The sequence below is a fragment of the Puma concolor genome, chromosome B1, assembly GCF_028749965.1.
Source record: "Puma concolor isolate L17-30 chromosome B1, mPumCon1.1.hap2, whole genome shotgun sequence".
NCBI lineage: Eukaryota > Metazoa > Chordata > Mammalia > Carnivora > Felidae > Puma > Puma concolor.
Window position 1 is genome coordinate 91,503,852 of NC_141670.1, and position 24,020 is coordinate 91,527,871.

At 36.4% G+C, this 24,020-nt stretch overlaps 1 pseudogene; it reads right to left on the reverse strand.

Annotated features, from left to right (window-relative positions):
- Window positions 1–22,677: 22,677 nt before the first annotated feature.
- Window positions 22,678–22,807, reverse strand: LOC112859210 (U2 spliceosomal RNA; annotated as a pseudogene).
- Window positions 22,808–24,020: the final 1,213 nt, after the last annotated feature.

The window sequence follows — 24,020 nt, forward strand, 5'->3', positions numbered from 1 at the left end:
TCTGATGCCAGAGACACAAATTAATTATTTGTGTTAATAATTAATTATTAACTCCTAAGACCCAGTAATTTCTCTTCTGGATACATATCCCAGAGAAATTCTCATGCAAGTCCATAAGGGAACATGATGGAGAATGGTCATGGAAGCATTCATTGTTATAAATGGAAACTAGATGAAAATAAAATATCTTAAGGGACTTGTAGGACAACATCAAGTGGACTAACATTTGCATAATAGGTGACCCTGAAGGAGAAGGGGGTAGGGGTGGCCTGAAAACGTATTTGAAGAAATAACGGCTGAAAAGTTTACAAACCCGAGGAAATAAACAGATCCTGATCTGGGAAGTCCAGAAAGCTCCAGCAAAAGATAAACCCAAAGTGACCCATACCAAGACAGATTGTAATTAAAATGTTAAACGTTAAGGCAAGAAGAGAATTTCAAAAGCATAAAGAAAAAAAAAACTTATTACACACAAGAGAACCCCCATAAGATTATCAGCAGATTTTTCAGCAGAAACTTTGCAGGCCATAATGGAAGAGCATGGTATATTCATAGTGCTGAAAGGAAAAAAAAGAAAATTCCAACTAAGAATACTCTACCTGGCAGATATAAAGTTAGAATTGAAGGAGAAATTTAAGACATTTCCAAAAAACCAAAAGCTAAAAAAGTTTATCACCACCAAACCGGCCTTACAGAAAATGTAAAAGGGGATTCTTTAAGCTGAAAAGAAAGGGCATTAATTAGTAACAAGAAAATTTGAAAGTATAAATCTCACTGATAAAGGTAAATATATAGAAATATATAGTAAAAATTGTGGATTGATCACTTATAAAGCTAGCATGAAGGTTAAAACACAAAAGTAATACAAATAACTGAAACTATAATAATTAGTTAAGTGATACACAAGGCAAAAACATTTAAATTTGACACCAAAAATATAAAACATGGAGGGAGAGAATCAACATACAGAGCTTTAGAATGCATTTGGTCTTAAATTGTTATCAACTTAAAATAGACTGCTATAAATACAACTTTTTATATGTAAGCCTAATTGTAACCTCAAAGCAAAAACATTAATAAAAAAAGGAATCTAAGAATACCCCCATGTTCAATGTATTATTTACAATAGCCAAGATATTGAAACAGCTTGCATATCCATCAATAAATAAATGGATAAAGAAAATGGGATACACATGGGGAGCCTGGGTAGCTCAGTGGGTTGAATGTGTCAGACTTCGGCTAAGGTCAGGATCTTACAGTTTGTGAGTTTGAGCCCTGTGTCGGGCTTTGGGCTGACCGCTCAGAGCCTGGAGCCTGCTTCTGATTCTGTGACTCCCTCTCTCTGACCTTCCCCTGCTTGTGCGCTCTCTCTCTCTCTCTCTCAAAAATAAATAAACATTTAAAATATTTAAAAAGGAAAATGTGATACACAAATACAATGAAATATTCAGCCATTAAGAAAGAAAGAAAGAAAGAAAGAAAGAAAGAAAGAAAGAAAGAAAGAAAGAGAAAAAGAAAAAAAGAAATAAAAAAAGAAAGAAAGAAAGAGAAATCTTGCCATTGTGACTCCATGGATGGACTTAGAAGGCATTATGCTAAGCAAAATAAGTCAGATAGAGAAAAACAAAGGCTGCTGTATGATACTACTTGTTTGTGGAATCTAAAAAATAAATACACACACATACACACACACACACACAAACTCATAAAAACAGAAAATAGATAGGTGATAGGTGATGGCCAGAGGTATGGGTTGAGAAATGGGAAAAATGAGTGAAGGGAGTCAAAATGTATCAACTTCCAGTTATAAAATAAATAAGTTATGGTGACCATAGTTAAAACTATATTGCATATTTGAAAGTTGCTAAAAGAATAAATATTAAAGGTTCTCATCACAAGAAAAAATGTTAACTGGACTTATTGTAATGGTTATTTCACTATGTACACAAATATCAAATCATTACGTTGTACACCTGAAACTAATAAAATGTTGTGTGTCAATTATACCCCAATTTTGAAAAATGGGCAAAGGACTTGAATAAGACACACATATTGTCAACAAGTGTATGAAAAAACTGCTCATCATCACTCATCATCAGGGAAATGCAAATCAAAACAACAACGAGATATTACTTCCATGTCAGGATAGGTCACAAAATGCAACCACTATGCAAAATGGTTTGGAGGTTTGTCAAAAAATTAAAAATAAAGTATCTACCATTTGATCCAGCAGTCCCGATTCTGAGTATATATCCAAAAGAATTGAAATCAGGATCTCAAAGATATTAGCACTAATGTTCATGGCAATACTATTCACAACTGCCAACATTTGGTTTGGAAACAACCAAAACAGGGTTACTCACCGGGTTGGGGGTGGGGGCCGGGCTCCCGCTGGGCTCCTGTGTTCTGTGCCTGCCGAGGCAGTGCGGAGCCCTCTGGCTCCCGATTGTCCTTTGTGGCTGCTGTGGTTGCTGCGTCCTTGTCTCCTGACCTGGGGCTGCAGGGGCCAGAGTGATCGTGCCTCTCACCAGCCACAGCTGCCCAGAGCAGAAACGGCCTGCACGATAAACCTTGGTCGACAGCATGGCTGTGGGCCACAGAGCTGGACTCCCCTGTGGCTTTCTAAGTAGAGAGCGTTTGGTGTGCGTTGTCCCAGCCTGCGGCTTGCATCATGCCAGTGTTGTCAACAGGATCTGGTAGTGACACAGTTATCAACAGAAGTACTTTAAAAAGTTTCCCTTGAGAGACTTGTAGGGAAGATGGCGGCGTAGGAGGACGCTGGGCTCACTGCGTCCTGCTGATCACTTAGATTCCACCCACATCGGCCTAAATAACCCAGGAAACTGCCAGAAGACTAGCAGAACAGATGCTCTGGAGCCAAGCGCAGACGAGAGGCCCACGGAGGAGGGTAGGAAGGGCGGAGAGGCGGTGCGCACTAGAGGGACTGGCGGGAGGGAGCCAGTTGGCAGAGGGGTAGCCCGCCTGGCAAGGCAGAGCTCCGGGGTCTGGCTTGCAAAAGCAGAGGGGCCGACTGTGTGAGTTCTGACAGCCAGCGGGACTTAACATCTGGAAGGTTATAAATTAACAGCTCTGCTCGGAGAGCCAGAGGGCTGGAGGACAATGGGAGGGAGAGTTGTTGCGCCGCGGACACAGAGCTCAGCTCAGCGGGGAACAAAGGCGCTCACCAGCGCCATCTCCCTTGCCCATGCCCCAGCCAAAATCCCAAAGGAAACCAGTTCCCCTCACGGAACTTGCTTGCACTCCGCAAACACGCAACGCTGTGCTTCTGTGGATCCATCCCTCTGACGGGCCTGCCTCCCTCCCAGTGCTGCAGGGCCCCTCCGGCAAGGGACCACCCACCGCAAAGCAAACTAAGCCTGCCCCTCCTGCCCCTGTGCGCCTTGAGGATCCACCCCTGCTAATACATCAGATCCCATTGAAGCAACACCACAAGCCTAGCAGTGTGCAAGCAGCCAAGAGAGGGACTACACCACTCCACAGTGAGTCCTGCCCCTTGGAGAGGGGAAGATAGGTACACACCAGTCTGACTGTGGCCCCAGCAGTGGGCTGGGGACAGACATCAGGTCTGACTGCGGCCCCACCCACCAACACAAGTTACTCCAGACAGCACAGGGGAAGTGTCCTGTGGTTTCAAGCCACGGAAGGGACTACCCAAAATAACAAAATGGAAGAATTCTCCTCAAAAAAACTCCAGGAAGTAGTGACAGCTAACAAATTGATCAAAAATGATTTAAGCAATATAACAGAACAAGAATTTAGAATAATAGTCATAAAAGTAACCATTGGGCTTGAAAAAAGCATAGAGGACAGCAGAAAACATATTGTTACAGAGATCAAGGGACTAAGAAATAGTCATAAGGAGCTAAAAAAATGCTGTAATAAGGTGCAAAATAAAATGGAGGTGGCCATAACACGGACTGAAGAGGCAGAGGAGAGAATAGGTGAACTAGAAGATAAAATTATGGAAAAAGAAGAAGCTGAGTAAAAGAGAGATTAAAAAAATCCACGACTATGAGGAGAGAATTAGAGAAGTGATGCGATAAAACTCAATAATATACGCATAATTGGGATATCAGAGGAGGAAGAGAAAGAGAAAGGTGCTGAAGGTGTACTTGAGGAAATCATAGCTGAGAACTTCCCTGATTTGGGGAAGCAAAAAGGCAAAGTCCAAGAGGCACAGAGCTACGTCCTCAGACGTAACTTGAATCGATCTTCTGCATGATATATTATAGTGAGACTAGCAAATTACAAGGATAAGAGAAAATTCTGAAAGCAGCTAGGGATAAACATGCTCTAACATATAAAGGGAGACCTATAAGACTCATGACCGATTTCTCTACTGAAACTTGGCAGGCCAGAAAGGAATGGCAGGAGATCTTCAATGTGATGAACAGAAAAAATATGCAGCCGAGAATCCTTTATCCAGCAAGTCTGTCATTTAGAATAGAAGCAGAGATAAAGGTCTTCCCAAACAAATGAAGACTGAAGGAATTTGTCACCACTAAACCAGCCCTACAAGAGATCCTAAGGGGGATTCTGTGAGACAAAGTACCAGAGACATCGCTACAAGCATGACACCTACAGACATCACAATGACTCTAAACCCATATCTTTCAATAATAACACTGAATGTAAATGGACTAAATGCTCCAAGAAAATGACATAGGGTATCAGAATGGATAAAAAAAAAAAAAAAAAAAAAAAAAACCAGACCCATCTATTTGCTATCTACAAGAGACTCATTTTAGACCTGAGGACACCTTCAGATTGAAAGTGAGAGGATGGAGAACTATCCATCATCCTCCTGGAAGTCAAAAGAAAGCTGGAGTAGCCATATTTATATCAGACAAACTAGACTTTAAATTAAAGGCTGAGGGCGCCTGGGTGGCTCAGTCCGTTAAGCGGCCAACTTCGGCTCAGGTCATGATCTCATGGTCCGTGAGTTCGAGCCCCGCGTCAGGCTCTGTGCTGACAGCTCAGAGCCTGGAGCCTGTTTCAGATTCTGTGTCTCCCTCTCTCTGACCCTCCCCCGTTCATGCTCTGTCTCTCTGTGTCTCAAAAATAAATAAACGTTATAAAAAAAAATTTATAAAAAAAAATAAAGGCTGTAACAAGAGATGAAGAAGGGCATTATATAATAATTACAGGGCCTATCCATCAGGAAGCGCTAACAATTATAAATGTCTATGCACCGAATACAGGAGCCCCCAAATATATATAACAATTACTCACAAACATAAACAACCTTATGGATAAGAATGTGGTAATTGCAGGGGACTTTAATACTCCACTTACAACAATAAATAGATCAGCTGGACACAGGAACAATAAAGAAACAAGGACCCTGAATGATACATTGGATCAGATGGACTTGACAGATATATTTAGAACTCTGCATCCCAAAGCAAGAGAATGTACTTTCTTCTCAAGTGCACATGGAACCTTCTACAAGATAGGTCACATACTGGGTCACAAAACAGCCCTTCATAAGTATACAAGAATTGAGATTATACCATGCATACTTTCAGAACACAATGCTATGAAGCTTGAAATCAACCACAGGAAAAAGTCTGGAAAACCTCCAAAAGCATGGAGGTTAAAGAACACCCTACTAAAGAATGAATGGGTCAACCAGGCAATTAGGGAAGAAATTAAAAAATATATGGAAACAAATTAAAATGAAAATACAACAATCCAAATGCTTTCGGATGCAGCGAAGGCAGTCCTGAGAGTAAAACACATTGCAATCCAGGCCTATGTCAAGAAACAAGAAAAATCCCAAATACAAAATCTAACAGCACACCTAATCAAAATAGAAGCAGAACAGCAAAGACACCCCAAACCCAGCAGAAGAAGAGAAATAATAAAGATCAGAGCAGAAATAAACAACATAGAATCTAAAAAAAACTGTAGAGCAGATCAATGAAACCAAGAGTCGATTTTTTGAAAAAATAAACAAAATTGACAAAACTCTAGCCAGGTTTCCCAGAAAGAAAAGGGGGATGACCCAAATAGATAAAATCATGAATGAAAATGGAATTATGACAACCAATCCCTCAGAGATACAAGCAATTATCAGGGAATACTATGAAAAATTATATGCCAACAAATTGGACAACCAGGAAGAAATGGACAAATTCCTAAACACCCATACACTTCCAAAACTCAAACAGGAAGACATAGAAAGCTTGAACAGACCCATCACCATTGAAGAAATTGAATCAGTTATCAAAAATCTCCCAACAAATAAGAGTCCAGGACCAGCTGGCTTCCTAGGGAATTCTACCAGACATTTAAAGCAGAGAAAATACCTATCCTTCTCAAGCTATTCCAAAAAATAGAAAGGGAAGGAAAACTTCCAGACTCATCCAATGAAGCCACCATTACTTTGATTCCTAAACCAGACAGAGACCCAGTAAAAAAAAAGAACTACAGGGCAATATCCCTGTTGACTATGGATACAAAAATTCTCAATAAGATACTAGTAAATGAAATGCAACACCATATAAAAAGAATTATTCATCATGATCAAGTGGATTCATTCCTGGGCTGCAGGGCTGGTTCAACATTCTCAAACATTGTGATACATCACATTAATGAAAGAAAAGATAAGAACCATATGATCCTGTCAATCGATGCAGAAAAGGCCTTTGACAAAATTCAGCAACCTTTCTTAATAAAAACCCTTAGGAAAGTTGGGACAGAAGGAACATACTTAAACATCACAAAAGCCATTTACGAAAAGCCCACAGCTAATATCCTCAATGGGGAAAAACTGAGAGCTTTCCCCTGAGATCAGGAACATGACAAGGATGTCCACTCTCACTGCTGTTGTTTAACATAGTGCTGGAAGTTCTAACATCAGCAATCAGACAACAAAAGGAAATCAAAGGCATCAAAATTTACAAAGATGAAGTTAAGCTTTCACTTTTTGCAGATGACATGATATTATACATGGAAAATCTGACAGACTCCACCAAAAATCTGCTAGAACTGATACATGAATTCAGCAAAGTCACAGGATACAAAGTCAATGTACAGAAATCAGTTGCATTCTTATACACTAATAATGAAGCAACAGAGAGACAAATCAAGGAACTGATCCCATTCACAATTGCACCAAGAAGCATAAAATACCTAGGAATAAACCTGCTGAAAAGTATAGAAACCTTATGAAGAAATTGAAGAAGATACAAAGAAATGGAAAAACATTCTGTGCTCATGGATTGGAAGAATAAATATTGTTAAAATGTCAATACTACCCAAATCTATCTACACATTCAATGCAATCCCAATCAAAATTGCACCAGCATTCTTCTCGAAGCTAGAACAAGCAATCCTAAACTTTGTATGGAACCACAAAAGGCCCCAAATAGCCAAAGTAATTTTGAAGAAGACCAAAGCGGGAGGCATCACAATCCCAGACTTTAGCCTCTACTACAAAGCTGTAACCATCAAGACAGCATGGTATTGGCACAAAAACAGACACATAGAGCAATGGAATAGAATAGAAACCCCAGAACTAGACCCACAAAAGTATGGCCAACTAATCTTTGACAAAGCAGGAAAGAACATCCACTGGAAAAAAGACAGTCTCTTTAACAAATGGTGCTGGGAGAACTGGACAGCAACATGCAGAAGATTGAAACTAGACCACTTTCCCACACCATTCACAAAAATAAACTCAAAATGATAAAGGACCTGATTGTGAGATGGGAAACCATCAAAACCCTAGAGGAGAAAGCAGGAAAAACCCTCTCTGACCTCAGCTGCAACAATTTCTTACTTGACCCATCCCCAAAGGCAAGGGAATTAAAAGCAAAAATGAACTATTGGGACCTCATGAAGATAAAAAGCTTCTGCACTGCAAAGGAAACAATCAACAAAACTAAAAGGCAACTGACAGAATGGGAAAAGATATTTGCAATGACATATCGGACAATGGGCTAGTATCCAAAATCTATAAAGAGCTCACCAAACTCCACACCTGAAAAACAAATAATCCAGTGAAGAAATGGGCAGAAAACATGAATAGGCACTTCTTTAAAGAAGACATCCAGATGTCCAACAGGCACATGGAAAGATGCTCAATGTCACTCCTCATCAGGGAACTACAAATCAAAACCACCCTCATATATCACTTCACGCCAGTCAGAGTGGCCAAAATGAACAAATCAGGAGACTATAGATGCTAGAGAGGATGTGGAGAAATGGGAACCCTCTTGCACTGTTGGTGGGAATGCAAACTGGTGCAGCCACTCTGGAAAACAGTGTGGAGGTTCCTCAAAAAATTAAAAATAGACCTACCCTATGACCCAGTAATAGCACTGCTAGGAATTTACCCAAGGGTTACAGGAGTACTGATGCATAGAGGCACTTGCACCCCAATGTTTATAGCAGCACTCTCAACAATAGCCAAATTATGGAAAGAGCCTAAATGTCCATTAACTGATGAATGGATAAAGAAACTGTGGTTTATATACACAATGGAACACGACGTGGCAATGAGAAAGAATGAAATATGGCCTTTTGTAGCAACGTGGATGGAAGTGGAGAGTGTTATGCTAAGTGAAATACAGAGAAGTCATACAGAGAAAGATAGATACCATATGTTTTCCCTCTTATGTGGATCCTGAGAAACTTAACAGAAGTCCATGGGGGAGGGGAAAGAAAAAAAAAGAAAAAAAGAGGTTAAAGTGGGAGAGAGAGCCAAAGCATAAGAGACCCTTAAAACTGAGAACAAACTGAGGGTTGATGGCGGGTGGGATGGAGGGGAGGGTAGGTGATGGGCATTGAAGAAGGCATCTTTTGGGATGAGCACTGGGTGTTGTATGGAAACTAATTTGACAATAAATTTCATATAAAAAATAAAATAAAATATTCAAGAACTTAAAAAAAAAACAAAACTGAGAACAAACTGAAGGTTGATGGGGGGTGGGAGGGTGGGTGTTGGGTATTGAGGAGGGCACCTTTTGGGATGAGCACTGGGTCTTGTATGGAAACCAATTTGACAATAAATTTCATATTTAAAAAAAAAAGGAAACAACCAAAACAACACATGAATAGATGAAGAAAATGTGGTATACACATACAATGGAATTCTATTCAGCTTTAAAAAAGAAAGACATTCTTAGATATGTGACAACATGGATGGACTAAGAGGACATCATATTAAGTAAAATTACCCCGACACAGAAATTACTGCCTGACTCCACTTTATGTAATCTATCTAATATAGTCAAATTCCTAACATCCAAGTCCAGCATAGTGGTTATTCGGGAGTTGGTGGGGGTAGAAAATGAAGAGTAATTAATCAGCAGGCACAAAGTTTCAGTTAAGAAAGATGAATAAGTTCTAGAGGTACACAGTGTACCTATAGTCAAAAATAAAGTAGTCAATGTATAGTCAATGTGTAGTCTATACAATGTATAGTCAATGTATAGTCAAAAATTAGTTAAGAGGCCAGGTCTCATTAAGTTTTCTTATCACAATAAAATAAATAAAACCAGGGGCAGCTGGATGACTCAGTCAGTTAAGCGTCCTACTCTCCATTTCAGCTCAGGTCTTGATCTCATGTTTCATGAGATAGAGCCCCATGTTGGGCTCTGCACTGACAGTGCAGAGTCTGCTTGGGATTTTCCCTCCCTCTCTCTCTGACCCTCCCCTGCTTATTCTCTCTCTCTCTCTCTCTCTATCTCAAAATAAGTAAATAAAAACATTAAATACATATAAACAAAATCAGAACTGACAAAGATTGGTGTGTGTTCATATTCCTATGTCATTTAAAATAAAATAGTTATGAAGCTTTATGAATATGTACGGAAGTCAGATTTAGATGACAGTAGAAAATATTCATATTAAAGGGTGTGTATGCACATGGATGATTTTAATTTAGTCATACAACAGAGGGATTGTGAGGAATCTGGGATATTAATTGACACTAAAGGGGAGAAGCTGATTAATCTGCCAGTGCCACCCACAGAGCTCATGACAGAAGTGGCGCTAAAGTGGACCTGAATGCCTCCTAGGGCCAGAATGCTGCCATGCCGTGAACAGTGGAAGAGGATATTATTCAAGAGCCTTTAATAAGGACCGTGGTTCCAAATTTTGTAGTGCTCTCCATTTCTATTTATGTAAATCCAGGAAAATGCCAGATTTCAAGTTTGTGTACATGACAGAATGTGTGCCTGTCACAATAATTTGTTTGTTTCAAGAAAAATGCGAAAGGACTCTGGTGGCCATTTCAGTGCCCTAGTGATTTACTTTGGTTTATATGCTAAGTATTAACAGTTTCATTTTAAAAAATGACACATTTTAATTGTTCTGGAACAATTTCATTTTAAACTTTTGGCTTCATTTAAATGTAAGAAACTCTAACTTGTTCGAAGTTTCTGTAAATATTTTTCCTCTGGGGCATCTGTAAAGGTATGTCATTGTATAGTAAATTTAAATATTAGATCTTTCCCATTATAAGCAAACAGATCAATTATGTACATAATTCTGATTATTTACAGTAAATTATTTATTCAAGCATCCTTTGAGTTGCATTTACTGTTTTCTATTTTTGACATTTAGCTTTACTGTATTTCACTGAACTTTGGTCACTGTTTATCATCATAGAAATTCTATTTCACTCCATTGCAAACATTTCTAAAGTCACTAGCAATTCACATCGGTTTTCATTACTACACTGATTTGTCTGTTATAAAACATTTTTAATTGCACTACTTTGTTGAATCTCTTCTAGGCTTTACTTTAGCCAATACATGGTGAAAATTTGATTAAATATTTTAAAGAGCATTAGAGAAAACTAATGTTCTCCAAACAGCCCCAAAAATTGCTTCTCCTAGAAAAATAAAGTGATATTGTATTCAAAATTCAATGGCAACATTACAGGATAAAATCGCCATTTTCCTGTAACCTTCTGTTATTCTATTTACTGGTTACCTAACTCTCCAATTATGGGAATTTATTAATCATAAATCAAGTGAAGGCATTCGTTTCATTTTCTTCTGTCTTTTTCTTTCCCCAGTTGCCAGTTCCAGAGACAGACAGGGAGCAGCCAGCCGCTCTGGGCGGGTTGACTGACTGTAACTGTGTCTGAACTGGTTGTAGTGCTCAGCAGGGAGTATATGTTCCTACAAACGTTCTGAAATATTAATATACAAAATTGTACTGAGGTTTCTGATAGCAGTAGGCCGGCTGCTGTGCGGTTTTCTGATTAGGGTTCTATTGGTGATTCCGAGAAGTCAGTGGCGCCTAAATGGGTTAAGTCTAATGAGGTTTGGAAAGCTGATAGCATAATTTAAGATGACTTTCAATCTCAAAGCTGCAGACCTGGCTGACCCCAGCAAATTACAGTGTTTGTTAATGCTCTGTTATAGACATCTTCTAGTCAACCAAAACCAGATATATTAAGTGTAAAAATCGAGTTGCGGTTCTCTAAGAAATGTTCCTGGCTGTATTTTGACAGATCTTCTGATGACACTCTTTTTTAAGGCATCCGATACTTCCTAAATTTTTAGAGGCTGAAATCATAAACAGATAGGTGTGCACAGTCATTTTACTTCTTGCTGAAGAAACATAATTACCTTAAAACTTTATCATCATAATCTTATGCAATATGTTTCTCTTGGGAAATTTAAAAACAATTTAAAGAATCAGAGATAGACAGAAGGAAAAGATAAAACCACAAACTCCCCATGCTAAAACAGGCAGAAAACTAAACTAAACAAACAATAACCCAGACAGTGGGCTTAAACTCTGTAAAATGAGAATGTGAAGAAAGGCTGTCATTTTTTAATTATTAAAATATATTTTTCTTTATGGATTCAGTGTTAAAGAACTAGTGACAAGATCCAGTGACACTTTAGAAATTATTATTCTCATGTATATTAAATATTAGGTCTAAAAATTGCATGTGAAATACATCTCTGAAACAATAGTTCAAGATAGTCATTTTTTTTCACCTTAAGGCAATTAGTCATAAACAGAGCACCATAACAGATTTCCAACATATGAGAAACTATACAAAATCTTAGTAGCTTTGGATATTTCTTTTGAAATGAATGTTTTCCAGTCTTTTCTAATTGTGGGTTTTCCAGAACTGTGGAAACTTTTTTCTCCTGTTTTTTGATAATAATAATAAAAAAAAATTGTTTAGAGATCCAGAATACTTTTTATCATGTAAATCTTATAATGGATTTCTAATAAATCAGAATTAGTAATAGTTTTGAACTAAGCATAAGTTTTTTGAACAAGCTAATGGTACAAATATTATTAAGCAAATGTTTAATTATTTTAAGTAAAATATTTCTCCATTTAAAACTTTGTAATTCAGTGAGTATCAAAAAGTGTTTTCCCTCCAGTTAACTGAAATTACAGCCCCTTTTAAATTGTAATACTTTAAATAATTTTGCTTTCTCTTCTAATAACTTTACAAATTTTTATCAAGTAAAGCACTTTTATAAAAACTTTAGTTTCTATTATGAAAATTTGTCAAAGTAAAAAATTAAAAAAAGGTCTTAGAAGAAAATAATTTTATAAAATGTTTAATATTTTAAAATAATAGTGTTTTTTTTTTTTGTTTTTGTTTTTTCTTAAGGATTGTATTTTGAAGTTAATCTCTACACCCAGTGTAAGATCAAGAGTCCCATCCTCCACTGGACTGAGCCAGTCACATGTCTCTTAAAATCATAGTCCTTTAAAATCATATTAAAAAAAAAATTCCAATACTTTAAAGCCAAGAATTTATTAACATTTTACTTCTAGTAATTTAATATTCAATTAAAATCTATTTGTATTTTTTTTTAATTTGGAGTAGGGTGGTTGCTTGTACCCTTCAAAAGTACAAAATTCACTTTCTGTAAAACATGAAATATTTTAAAACTCCTTTAGTAAAACTGTGATATGAAATATACCAAACATATGTAAGATTATTTTTAAACAAATGTATATAATTTTATGTTCTAAAATATCTATTGCACTTCAAATCAGTTATGGTAGATGGCTACATACGTATTTCAACAGTGCAGTAAATTCTCTAAACATTCTTATATTCTTTTTAGAATTTACTTACATTCTGACTCTAACGTACATAATTGAACACATAAAATTACTGTGGAAGTCCTTGATTTCACTCAAAAGCTTTTTAGTGATCTATACAACTTTTAAACTCGCTTGTTTCTAAAACTAACAAACAAAAATACCTAAGTCTTTTTTTTAAAAGAATTGGAGTTTGGGGCGCCTGGGTGGCGCAGTCGGTTGAGCGTCCGACTTCAGCCAGGTCACGATCTCGCGGTCCGTGAGTTCGAGCCCCGCGTCAGGCTCTGGGCTGATGGCTCAGAGCCTGGAGCCTGTTTCTGATTCTGTGTCTCCCTCTCTCTCTGCCCCTCCCCCCCCCGTTCATGCTCTGTCTCTCTCTGTCCCAAAAATAAATAAACGTTGAAAAAAAAAAAAATTAAAAAAAAAAAAAATAAAAGAATTGGAGTTTTAAGGTACTACCAAGAAGACAACAGAGTAATTTAAAAATAGTTTCATTAGAAGAGGGATTATTAAAAAAAAAAAAAGAGGGTTTATCAATTTAAATGGGAATAATATTTGAAGTAGACACTTAAATGTTTAACTCATGCTCACCATTATTTACAATTTGAAACAGCCTTACAACAACATATATGTTTTAAGTATTCTACAGCATAGTATAAAATAAAAGTCAAGATGATTTATATCATTACAAATTAATCCCAAGAATTAATTTTACAAATATCAATTCCTAAAATAAATATGACTTTGTTAGTTAAAATGTAAAGCTGGGAGAGGTTTTCTTTGACTCTTAACTGTTTTTTTGGAAATGTTTGTAGAAATTATAGATAAAAATTCCATATTGAGTTTTCTGTGTACTTCCTCATCTTTAATGGTTGTTTTACATGAATTTCAGATGAAATTATTTAAATATTTGTTTGCTTATGAGGCGCCTGGGTGGCTCAATCAGTTGAGTGTCTGACTTTGGCTCGGGTCATGATCTCACAGCTCGTGAGTTCAAGCCCCACGTCAGGCTCTGAGTTGACATCTCGGAGCTTGGAGCCTTCTTTCTTGAGATTCTGTGTCTCCCTCTCTCTGCCCCTGACCCACTTGCATTCTGTCTCTGTCTCTCTCAAAACTAAATAAACATTAAAAAATTAAAATAAAATAAAATAAATTTGTTTGCTTAAACACTGCCTATGAGCAACATTATCTAAAAACAAATAAGAGTTAAATTGAACAGGTTTGTGGGGCAGGAGTGGGCTGGTGGGGTGAAAAATACTTTGGATCTATAATACTGCTTAGGTCATTAACCAACATCTCAATAGAACACTTTTCAGGAGGAAAGGGAGATGGATGCTGTCGTCTTTCCTCTCCATTTATTTTTTATGGTTATTTATTCACAGATGATGTGGGCAGACTGTGTGCAGAGAGAAAGCATGGGTAATTTACAGGCAGATGTAACCCTCAATTGGCTAGGATATTCAAAGTGCTCTAAAGAATTAAGAGGGAAGTAGGTCATTTGAATCATAAACGTTTTTAACATTTACTTCATAAATGAAGCTAATATGTACTTGTTCTAAAAGTAAAGGAAAAACCTGGCTTCAAATAGGATAAGGAAGAAAGTAAAACAAAACAGAATTATTAAACCATCCCAGTTTCCACACCTCTATGAAAGTCAGTAGGAGGTCTACTTCTGACAGTGTACGAACCAGCAGGAGAGTTTACTAATGAAAGACAAGATACATGTGTTGACATAGCATTAAATGACTGGTTTGTCACTCCCCCAGGATGTGAATTGTGGATTCTGTGTTGTAGTAGCACAAACTAACTGCTTTTATCCTTTTGTTTTCTTAATTTTAACTTCTCACACAAATTAACAGCTCTTTGTTTGCCATTTGCATGTTTGTTTCATGTCATGCTTGGTTAAAATTAAAATTGGCCCACTAGCTATGGCACTTCAGAATATAGTACTTCTTCAAAGACCTGCAGGATGACTTAATGAGTATGCAATGCAATTCTCTTAAGTCAAATTAAATTTAAGCTGTCTATGTTCCATACTGCAATAGTACATCGTATATGATATAAATTGAGAGTGCTCAAAAAAGGAAGGTTGTATGTCTTCCATATGCAAAAAAAAATGCAATATAATTGGCTAGCTATGGATTTTTACTCCTGCCACCGAGAAATTTCTGAGTTATAACATTGCAGATCTATGGCATTGTGTCCCTGAATATGAACAGCAACAGGACCTAAAAAGATCAAAGCTCAAGTTTGCCTTTGAAAAAGAGACTGTTGTAAGAAAAACAATTTTCTCCTTGTTATCACCATGGGATATATCCATGGGCTGGAGAGGTCACATTGTCATTTAAATTCTTTAAAGTCAGCTTTTCAGGGTAAAAGAATAATCAAAAGTAAAGCATGCTCCTGAGGATCCTGAAATTTATTTAACTCTGGCAGCAACATTAGCAGGTGGATGCCAGTGGCCAGGGAAGAGGACCTATAACCAGATAAAATCAAAAGCAAGGAATTTATTAGTCTTAATTTTTTTCTTTTAATATCAACATCACAAGAATTACTGCAACTAGTTAGTTTTACTAGGACTTTTAATTAAGAGATTAATATAAAGAAAAGACTGATCGAATCTGCTATTATCAATGCGTACATATTTATTGCAGACGGAGGTCGATAGGAGTGCATGAATCATGATTTGACAATTACTGGCAAGAGGCATTTTCCCTCCACAAAATCAGCAGCATATCCTTAATCTAATTGTGTGCTCACCTATGTTGGTTTAGAAATAGAATACTTTAAAACTTCAACGCTTCTATTTGTTTCAGATGTAATTTTGTTAAAGTGAGAAAATTTGGTCAGTTTTGAAGAGAGCCAAATTTTAGAAAAAAAAAAAAATACTGATGTTGAATATTGCTTAAAAACAGTAGGGTGTGTCTAATTACTGGAAACCAACAGTTTCCAGAAAGAAGTCTAATAAATATGTTTTAAAATTTATTCTATTGGTCTTTTTAGCCATAGCAGGCCTGGTAATTACCTGCCCTAATTTTCTAAAACAGCGCAGAGAATTTTGTGAAAATATTATTGGAAATGTTTCTTCCATAAAATATATAGATATAGATAGAGTATTCCAATCTAAGAAAACATATCAGCTAAAAGAAAAAAGAAAAAAAGTAGTATCTGATTTAAATACTTGGTGCCTAGGATATCAGTGATTAGATACAGCAATTAACTCATTTTTTAACCCTTGGCTGCAGAGTGAATTTATTTTTCAAGTATGTGTAAGGGTTTTCTTCTTTCTCTTTCCTTTTTTCCCCTTCCTTTCTTCCTTACCCTTTCCTTCCCTTTGTCTTATTCCAGTTTTTTATCCCATAATCATTATTTTTACTCTTTTTCTTCCTGATAGTCTCTAATTGTATATCAATAAATGTCCTTGAATGTATAGGCAAATTTGAAAAATAAAATATGTGTATTACATTAACTAAATACTATTGTTCTAGACATTATTCTCTTCACTTTTTTCCTAAGTTTTTTTTTTTTAAGTTTTATCCATGTTACTGCACATACTTTGAAGTTTCTCTTTTGACTACTCTTTTGGGTTTTATTCTATAGTAGCATCCATGATATCATTTACACCTTGTTGATAGATTGTCTAATAGGTATTGCATTGTGTTCACTCTCTAGTATTCAAGCATTGCTATAGTAAAAACCCTTGTACTATGTCCCCTTAGGTACGAAACCCAAAGTTTTTCTAGAATGAATATCCAAGTATGGATTGTTGGATCATCAAGTATAACTATCTATAATTTCACTAACTTTCTCCCTGTGTATTATGAAGATTGTTTTCCCACAGCCTCACAATCATTTGCTAATACTTCTACATTTTTGTCAAGTAGGTGGGTATAAAATGGTTTTGCATTGATTTTAAATTTTCAGCAAAAACATCAAGTTTCACATATTTGTTGATCATTTGATTTTTGCCTATACATTTGCTTTTTATATTCTCATTCAATGTTGTTCTAATGAACTTATTTTATATTTGTAAATGGCCAGGCGTGTTATCTATTATCCCATTTGTTTTGTCATTCTACTTATCTTCCCCCATGGTTACCAGTTTGCTTTTCCTAAAGAGAAATTCACCACATTTTTAACTTATTTTTTTTATTTTAGGAAGTTGCTTATTTTAGTAGCCCTTGCCACACTTTAAGCGGCAAGCATATATTTTGTCCTCATTTTAAGGTCGCATGGTGAAAAGCAAGTACAGAAAAATTAAGGACTTTGGTCAAGTTCACTCAGTCAACAGCAAAACTGGGTATCCATCCACAAATGTGTGTCAAAGGAAGAAAATGTCCCTTGTTTAGTGCCAAGAGATTCCACCCACACCGTTGGATGAGCAAGCATGAAAACCAAGAGATGCCTGGCTCAGGACTAGAGATCTGCAGCCTGTTTGGAATTTTGTTTAGTTACAAAAAACAGACACTATTATTGCTAGCGTAAGTAGAAAACAAGCTTGTATATTAAAGAATAATAAGTGGTAAACAAAGTCCTGGGAAACAAAGACTAATGTTCCAGGAACAATGGCCAGTTCTAAGGTAATGTCAAAAACCATGTTGTTTCTATCAGGATCACAGCTCCAAACAGCAAAACCCAACAACCAGATTTGACTACAGTGGCTCTTCTCCCATCATTTTGGACACTATTATTTAAAGATTAGTTTTCCAATTATTGATTCCTCCAAAAGCAAGATGTCTCTGCTACTATCTGGGAAAGCAATATGACAGATTCATTTATATTCCTCACTTCTAAATTGGAGTTTCAACTTAGTGTACATGATAGGTCACCTCTGTTAAAAAGGAAGTGAAACTTGGGGCGCCTGGGTGGCTCAGTCGGTTAACCGTCCTACTTCAGCTCAGGTCACGATCTCGCGGTCCGTGAGTTCGAGCCCCCCGTCGGGCTCTGGGCTGATGGCTCAGAGCCTGGAGCATGCTTCCGATTCTGTGTCTCCCTCTCTCTCTGCCCCTCCCCTGTTCATGCTCTGTCTCTCTCTGTCTCAAAAATAAATAAAACCTTAAAAAAAATTAAAAAAAAATAAAAAGGAAGTGAAACTCATAATATTGGCATGTTGCCAAACACTGAAAAGTTAAATCAAAGAATAATATGTAGTAACTAATAAGAAAAGTGTTGACTACAAACTACATTTGGTTCTCTGGTTTTCATCTTCCCATAATACTGAAGAGAATTTTTGAGTCAATAAATCAGAGGTAGTTTGAATAATTAGCATATTTATAAAATTTATAATTTATAATTTGATTATTCATCTCAAAAACTACCTTATTTGTTCATTGACTCATTCACCTATTTAAAAAAAAATGCTGACCAATCTATTCATTATCATGATAAAAAACAAACCAATAAACCGAAGTTTATATAATAATGTCTTAAAATTAACTTAATATCAAAAAAATTTATTAACAGTTTAATACATTAATTTGGGGAAACTTTTTTCTATTATAGATTAAGGTCAGAAAACTGAAGCCTCCAAGATTAATTTATATTATAAAGGAAATTTTAAGATGGTCTGGTCTACCTAGTATAAACAAAGATAAAAGCAGGACCTTTTCCTCAGAAATTAATCTTATGTACCCAGAAACTCTAATGACCACATTCTAATTTTCCTTTTCTGAAAACCACAAATTTAATTTAGCATTTACCTAAATATAGTTTTCCAGGGCACTAACCCAAAAGGAATTACTCAAAATGTCTTCTATAGCCAATAATCTCGTAACATGTTATGTATCAAACATACTACTTGCATTTTTTAACAAGTGAGAATATTAAAGATCTCAAAGTATCTTACTTGCAATAATAAAACCTTTAAAACTGTTAAAACACGTTCTCTGACAGATGAATAGTACCTTGACTAGGTCAGCATTTTGGTATTTGTGACCCTTTTCTCTCAGTTGTCTAGAAGTGCTTCTTCTGCTTTTGTTATAAATGGGATGTCTAATATAAGTAACTCTTTGTGTCCAAATTATTGAAAGAGAGAATATTTGAATAAAATGATTTTAATTCCAGGCTAAATACTGCTCATGCAAACCAGTAAAGCCATTTGACTATTTTGGCTCGCATACATTCTTGTTGGTTGGAGCCTATATACGGCAGTTGTTACCCATTTTGAATATTAACCCATTCAGATGGGTGTCTTTTATTGCTAGACTTACATCGAACTACTTGAAAGCTTTCAATTTACACATTCAAGTTTGCCGAGGCATAGGCTATTCAATGATTCTTAATCTATTTATTAGTTCTCCGTACAATTGTTTTTCTCCTCCTAGAAGTACAATCTTCACATGTGAAATCTTCATATTTTCTGAATCTACCAAGCATGTCACTTATATTTTTTTTCATTATGACATTTCATGATCCGTTTGGTCAATTCTTGTTTTGTACTTTAATTTTTTTTTTTTTTTTTTTTTTTTTATTCTAGGGTGCCTGGGTGGCTTAGTCGATTAAGCGTCCAACTCCTTTAGATTCAGGTCCTGATCTCACGAGTCTGTGAGATCGAGTCCCTGTCAGGCTCTGTGCTGACAGAGTGGAGCCGGCTTAGGATTCTCTCTCTCCCTCTCTGTCTGCCCCTCACTTCCCACCCCATCTCTTTCTCAAAAATAAACATTTTAAAAAATTATGTTATTGATCTTCCAGGTCACTAATTTGGGTGTCCTCGGTGTCATGCTCTCCTTCAACTTATTTATTGAGTTGTTCAAGTATAAAATAAGGTTCTTTGTGTGTGTGTGTGTTGCTTTATGTTTGTTTTGCTGCAAACTACAAACTCCTTTTTGATGTTGCAATTAACTTTATTCCCTTACTGCTTTTTTGACTTTTCTGTTGTATTGTCTGTCTTTCTAAAAACCATTATCTAATCATGTCTTCTATCAATTCTGACTTACCTTCTGTTATTGTCATGCCAGTCTTTGGTCCACTGGTTGTTAGAGTGCCTAAGTGTCATCAGCAGGCTGCTAAGTGTTGAACGTGAGTGGTGAATATAAGAAACCAGCTAAAAGTTCCCTGCTGATAATTCTGGAGGAAGTCTCTCTGCCATCTTTGCTACTTTAATTCCCACAGCCTCCATACTCATGGATATCTCAGCCAACACCCTTAACACCTTTTTATCGCTTTATGAGAGGAAGGCAAACTAGGAACATGGGCTGATGTACAACTTCCCACCATGAATTCAGAATCTACTGCTTTATGGCTCAAGGGCTTTATGATGCTGACCTAATAAGAGCATGCCCAGAACAAAGAAAAAGAGTTCATACAAGTTTTGTTTTCCAGAACTTCCGGAAAGCACAGGCCTTCAATTACCCCTAGGTATGTAGACTTTAGTGTACTTGCTCAAAAATAACATTTTTAGCCCCTTAAAAGAGCACAGATTATACGAACCTTAAAAAATGTGTAATTCAAGTGTCCATCTATTTTCTCAAGCAATATGTTTACACGTTTGCCAAAAAATTACTGAGTGCCTACTCTATGTCAAACACAATAGGAGTCATAGAGATGCAGAAACATATGGTGACCTCACCCTCACAGAACCTAAAGTCGAGGGGAAGAAACAAACATCAAATTTAAAAGATATATAGAAGCTGAAATAGTATGCAAGCAAATGTAAAATATACATGTGAAATACCACGAGAAAGAGGTATACTGAACTCTGGGACACCTAATGGGCAGCTGCCACCTGGGAAGAGAGATGAAAGACAGTTTCATGGAGTAAGAGATAGTTGGATCAAATAAAGAGGATATGTATGAGTTTCCTGGGCAAAGTATAGAGGGACCAGCATTGTAGGCTTAGAACTTAGAAGGTAGTGAGTAGGCATTTAATGAAAATAACTTTGGAGGGATTGGTAGAAGCAAGAATGGGGGTGGGGAGCTTTCTTAATTACAACAAAACTTTTGTTTATAGCCTTAGAGCAAGCAATGAGAGTGACTGTGAAATTTTAATCAGGGAGTGGCATAATCAGATTATTATTGTTTAGAGGAAAAATAAATCCATATAGAATATGGATTTGAGCAAGTGGAGGCCAGCTGAAAGTCTACTACTGTGTTCAAAAGAAAACACGTTAATGGCTGAAAGTAAGGTGCTGCTCGTCATGGAAATTGAGTTCAATTTGTGAAATTAGGAGGTAAAATCAACGCGTATTTGATTTAGTGTATGAAGAAGAAGGAGGCACCAAGCATAATTTCTTTGTTATTTTTTTCTTAAGTGGATGCATATTGGTTCACATTCATGACAAGTACGGAAATGTTATAAAACCAGTTTGTAAATGATAGTCTTATTATCAATTATAAGCATTTTTTGGTTAAGTTTAAAATATCAAAAGGAAATAGAGAATAAGAAAAAAAGAGTACGAGGCTGGAGACATGTATCAGACATTCATCTCTGTATGGGTAGAACTGAAGTAACTGATAAAAGCTAGGACCACTAATTAATTTGAATGATGGCAGAATACAGATTTTAACTACACTAAAGAAGAAAACAAGCTTTCAAAGAGAGGAATTCATAAGGATAAAGACAAAGTAGAAGTGTTTGATGTGAATAAAGCCAAAGGAAGACAGTTTAGAGAAAGAGAAAGAGATACATTCAAAAGTGTGCAAAGTTTCCAGAGTCAAGTACAAGAAGGAAAAAGTCCCAATGGATTTAGTCACATCAAAGTGAGTTGTGACTTATTGAAATAATAGAACCAGAATCTGCTTTGCAAAAGGTTGATGAGTAAAAGGGAATTGGGAAGATAGAGACTGAATTTTAGAAAACTCAGTACCAGATTTCGAATGAGCCAGAGAAAGGAAAGTTCTGTATGATCTCACTTATATGTGGAATCCAAAAACAAACAAAACCAAACTCATAGATAAAGAAAACAGGTTGATGGTTGCCAGAGCCAGGGAGTAGGAGTGGGTGAAAGAGGTAAAAGTAGTCAAGAGTTACTGGCTTCTAGTTACGAAACAAATAAGTCATGGGATGTACATAGAGCATGAGGACTATAGTTAATATTACTGTATTGCATATTTGCTAAGACAGTAGAATTTAGAAGTTCTCTCGTCACAAGAAAAAAATTGCCATTAGGTGCGATGATGGATATTAACTAGACTTATCTGGCAATACCTGTACATACGAAATTATTTGTTATACACGTGAAATTAATATATGTCAATTTTAACTCAATAACTTTAAAAAAGAAGGTTTGATTCCATGAGCTTGGGCCTCGAAACTCCCACAAGTTAAGTCAAAACAATTATAGATTTCCCCTCATTTGTCTTCCATTTCTCAGAGATTACTGTCCTTACTTTCTTGATGTCTAGTGTCTTGAAAACTGTCTGGGCGTTGTATGGAAACCAATTTGACAATAAATTTCATATTAAAAAAAATAAAACGAAATGCAATTTTCTTCAAAGAAAAAAGACAAGTGCATATGCAGGGTTTTGTGTTGTGTGTGTGTGTGTGTGTGTGTGTGTGTGTGTAGTTGTTTAGTTTTTATAAGTCATGTGCATGAGGGTAAACCTTATGTACTGATTCCTGATAATCCACCTTGGCGGAAAATGGAAGCCCCTGCCTACAGATTTTTGACAGACTAAAGGTAGCATGTGAAAAGTCAAGAAAACCTCCAAGGTTTTGGCCTAAAGTATTATAAATATGACTTTGCTATTAAACTGATAAGAACAGATACTATACTTGATCTTAGCCAAATGGCCGAGAAGTGATATTATGATTTTGCTATTAATTGAGGCAGAAAGACTCCTTAATGATGTTCCTTAAATGGTGTTATTCTTTCCCCACAGTTCTTAAATCTGCCTGAAAATTAGAATCAGCTAGTGAGCTTCTTACAATACTCTTGAATGTCTCCCAAACCCCTACAGCAGAAGTTTTTTAGTGTGGCCCCAGGACACTGGTATCAGAAGATTTCCACATTATTCTCATGTTCAGTCATGGCTGGAAAGCAATGCTCTATACTATTGCTTCTGTCACTTTAATATGCTTATGAACCACTTAGGGAACTTATAAAATTCAAATTCTTATTCAGTTTTTCAAGGTGATAAACTTTGTATTTCTCACAATGTCCTAGCTGGTTCCAATGCTGCTGGTGCACATTTTGCACAGCAAGCTACTGCTGCTATTCAAATCCATGACAGAGTGTAAAACATTTGTGTTAGCTATTCTGTATTAAAAAGATGTACGAAGTAAAAGATGTAATGGCTAATTAAGTTCGGCAGACAGTGAGTTAAACAAGGTTAGAGTTTTCTTTATTGCAAGATTTTTCATAGTTAATGCCCTCCTAAAGTTTCTTTTTCCCATACTCCGTTTTCATGGAGCATGTTACAGGATTAGCAATTTGCAAAACTCACTATCTTGTACTAATGCAGAAGTTGAGCTATCTTCAAATAATCTTTGCTACTTTCTTAAAAGCTTACAATTTTACTGAGACATCCGTTTAACTGATTTGTTTTCAGTTTCCTAATCTGATTCACAACTTGATGATTCTAATTTATTTACAAATGCAAGTAGGTTTTATAAAAAACAAATTAATAGAGCTTTAGATTTTAAAGTGATAATGTACATACACATGATTCTTTGTTTATACTTAAAAATGCTTTACAAATGAATATACTTTTTCTTTGTTCTCTTCTATAGCTTTCCCATGCACACATTTTCCTATGGTTTTCTTTGCATAATTTCATAGCATATTGTTTGTTGATGTATTTTTATTAACCAATATTTTGTGAAACAATGAGATAAGAGAAAAATAATCTTGGGGCACCTGGGTGGCTCAGTGGGTTAAGCATCCAACTTCGGCTCAGGTCATGATCTCATGGTTTGTGGGTTCGAGCCCCTTGTCGGTCTCTGTGTTTACAGTTCAGAGCCTGGAGCCTGCTTTGGATTATGTGTCTCCCTCTCTCTCTGCCTCTCCCCCACTCAT